Here is a 3,691-nt window from a genome sequence, read left to right on the forward strand (position 1 = left end):
AATGTAATTTGAAAATGAAAATAAATTTGATGTTTTTTTTCAACAACAGTAAGTTAAGGGTCCTCTGATAGGTAATGTGGGCAGGATATCCTCATAAAGTTCAAAACGAAAACGTTAATGGAAAGTTTCCTTTTCTAACCTTGCCGAGTGGCCGGACGACCTCAAACAGAAAACGGAACAGTACGTCACTTTAGTGAGTCAATTTCATTTCAAATTACGTCCAAATTTGGCCATAGAGCGCATGCGAGCGAAAAGTGACATTATTTTTAAGAGGACGGGTTGACTTTGCTGAAGAATTTCTTTGTCACCTTGTAAATTCCCCTGAGAATTTCGAAGGTGGTTATCATGTCTCCCGTTACTCTTCTGTTTTCCAGGGACGTAAGGTTCAGCTCCTTTAGCCTTTTCTTCGTAACTCATGCCTCTCAGTTCTAGGACGAGTCTGGTGGCATACCGCTGAATCTTCTCTAACTTTGTCTTGTGTTTAACTAGGTATGGCCTCCAGGCTGGAGCTGCATATTCTATGAATGGTCTGACATAAGTGTTATACAGGGTCCTGAACGATTCCTTATACAAGTTTCTAAAGGCAATTCTGATGTTGGCCAACCTAGCATGTGCTGCTGATGATATCGTTTTGATGTCGGCTTCTGAGAACAAGTTTGGTGTGATATCAACCCCCAGATCATTCTCCCTATTTACCTCTTGCAAGATTTCACCTCCCAGATGGTACCTTGTGTTCAGCCTTCTCCTCCCTTCGCCTAATTCATTACTTTACACTTTCCTGAGTTGAACTTTAGTAGCCATTTTCCAGACCATTCCTCCAGTTTGTTCAGATCATCCTGTAGTCTCTATCTTCATCTGTCTTGATTCTTCTCATAATTTTTGCACCATAAGAAAACATTGAGAGGAATGAGTCTATACCCTCCGGAAGATCGTTTACATATATTAGAAACAGGATGGATCTAAGTACTGAGCCCTGTGGAACTTCGCTGGTGACATCTCGCCACGCTAATGTCTCCCCACTCACAACTACTCATTGTTCCCTGTTGCTTAAATACTCCCTTATCCACTGGAGCACCTTCCCTTTTACTCCTGCTTGTCGCTCCAACTTTTTTAACAGCCTTTTATGGGGTACCTGTGTCAAAGGCTTTCTGGCAGTCCAAGAAAATGCAGTCTGCCCACCCTTCCCTTTCTTGCCTAATTTTGTTGCCTGGTCATAGAATTCTATTTAACCAGTAAGGCACGATTTACCATCTCGGAACCCATGCTGGTGGTGTGTTACAAATCTATTTTCGTCCAGATGCTCTACGAGCCTTTTCCTCACGATCTTCTCCATCACCTTGCATGGTATACAAGTTAGGGAAACTGGTCTGTAGTTCAGTGCCTCTTGTCTGTCACCCTTTTTGTATATTGGAACTAAGTTAGCTGTCTTCCAGCTTTATAGTATTTCTCCTGTTTTCTAGTAGCCTGTTATACACCATAGAGAGTGGCACATTTAGTGCTTCTGCACCTTCTTTTAGTATCCATGGTGAGATTCTGTCAGGCCCAACAGCTTTGTCACATTCAGCTCCAACAGATTTCTTTTGACCTCATCACTGGTGTCTTTAAACTCCTCCAAGGTTGCACGGTTTGCCTTCTCCTCATTTAGTGCAGGGACTCCTCCTTGTTCTTTTGTGAAGACCTCCTGGAATCTCTTGTTGAGTTCTTCATACACCTCCATGTCATTATCTGTGTATCTGTTCTCCCCTTTTCTCAGTTTCATCACTTGTTCCTCCCCTGTTGTTTTCCTCTGATGTGACTGTGGAGCAGTTTTGGTTTGGGTCTTGGCTTTACTTGCGATGTCATTTTCATACTATCTCTCTGCTTCCCTCCTCACTCTGAGGAACTCATTTCTGGCTCTCTGGTATCCCCCTGCTCTCTGGTGTTCTGTTATTTCTGTAGTTTCTCCATGCGATTGTATTCAGTTGCTTTGCTATCTTACATTCCTGGTTGAACCATGCATTCTTCTGTTGCTTTTCGTTTTTCTCCTTTTGGACCGGGATAAACCAGTCTGCAGCTTTTCTGGCACTTATGGGTGACATAATCCATCATATCCTGTACTGACTTGTCTCTAAGTTCTGTTTCCCATGATATTCCCCTTAGGAACTTCCTCACCTCGTCATATTTCCTCTTCGGTAATTTAGTCTTTTCCCTTCAGCTCCAATCCTTGGATAGGTTATCCTTACCTCCACCAGGTACTCAAATGGCAATACACTGTGGTCACTAATTCTTATGGGGGGCTTTAACTTTGATATCCCTTATTTCTGACTCATTCAGGGTGAATATCAGGTCGAGTCTAGCTGGTTCGTCATTGCCTCTCATTCTTGTGGGTTCCCTCACGTGCTGGCTTAGAAAGTTCCTTGTTGCCACTTCCAAGAGTTTAGCTCTCCATGTATCTGCACCACCGTGTGGGTCCCCATTCTCCCTGTTTATTTGTTCATGGTTGAAATCGCCCATGATTAATAGTCTTGAGCCATTCCTGCAGGCAACTGAAGTTACTCTCTCTATTATATTAATGGTTGCCATGTTGTTCCTATCAAACTCCTGTCTGGGTCTTCTGTCATTTAGAGGAGGGTTGTAAATGACTACGACTATTATCTTAGGGCCACCCAATGTTATAGTTCCTGTTATGTAATCTCTGAACTCGTCACAGCCAGGAATTTCCAACTCATCAAATCTCGAGTCTTTCTTTATTCAGCAGGACCACTCCTCCCCCTTCCCTCTCTTTCCTTACTATATAGTAATACTTTGGAAACACAGAGTCTGTTATGACTCCTGATAATTTGTTTCCGTGAGTCTTATTACGTCTGGGGTTTCTTCTTGCGCCCTTTCTGCCAGTTGACTTGCTTTATTGGTATTCCATCGATTTCTGAATACATCACCTTGAAGCTCACTTTCCTATATCCATTTTCACCCTCCCTCCCCACAAGTGTAGGAAGATGTTCCATGAGCATTGCTACTTGGGTAGGTTCATCCTCCTGTGAGGTAGTTGCCAGGGGTTCAGGGGGAGGTGGATTTGGGGATGCAGGGCTTAGGTCTTGCCCAGGATTGCTTGTGGCAGGGAGAAGTCCTGGGGGTGAAGGGACAGGGGGCAATCCTGCCCCGTTGAGGTTGGGGGGCAAGGGATTGCTCCGGAAGAGGGCACGCCCTCCTGTGGTGTAGTTAAGTACGCTAAGTACCTGCCATAAAGTTAGAACAAATAACATACATAATATTACAAATATACGGTATACATATAATATTATAAATATTAAAACATATAAATATATATACATATATATTGTTACATATATACAATATACATATAATATTATAAATATATAGATATACACAACAAAACAAGGCAAAATGGGAGTAAATAAACAAATTTGTGTCCACTGTAACAACTCCTTAAAGACGAAGGTAACGGGAATTGAATGTTATATCTGTAAGACTAGATTCCATTCGGCTTGTACAGGAGTGAGTAAAACTACGGCACTGAGAGCTGGTCACTTGCTCTGGGTGTGTAAAAATGACCTGCCAGCTTGGAATATCCTAAAATACCTTCTAGATAACATGACGCATGATCGGAAAACATCATTCATTGGAAGCCTACCAGCCATCCAGAAGGAGTGGGAAAGGAACAACAACAATTCTAATATACAAGGGGCGGAGG

This window comes from Procambarus clarkii, chromosome 7, assembly GCF_040958095.1.
Source record: "Procambarus clarkii isolate CNS0578487 chromosome 7, FALCON_Pclarkii_2.0, whole genome shotgun sequence".
NCBI lineage: Eukaryota > Metazoa > Arthropoda > Malacostraca > Decapoda > Cambaridae > Procambarus > Procambarus clarkii.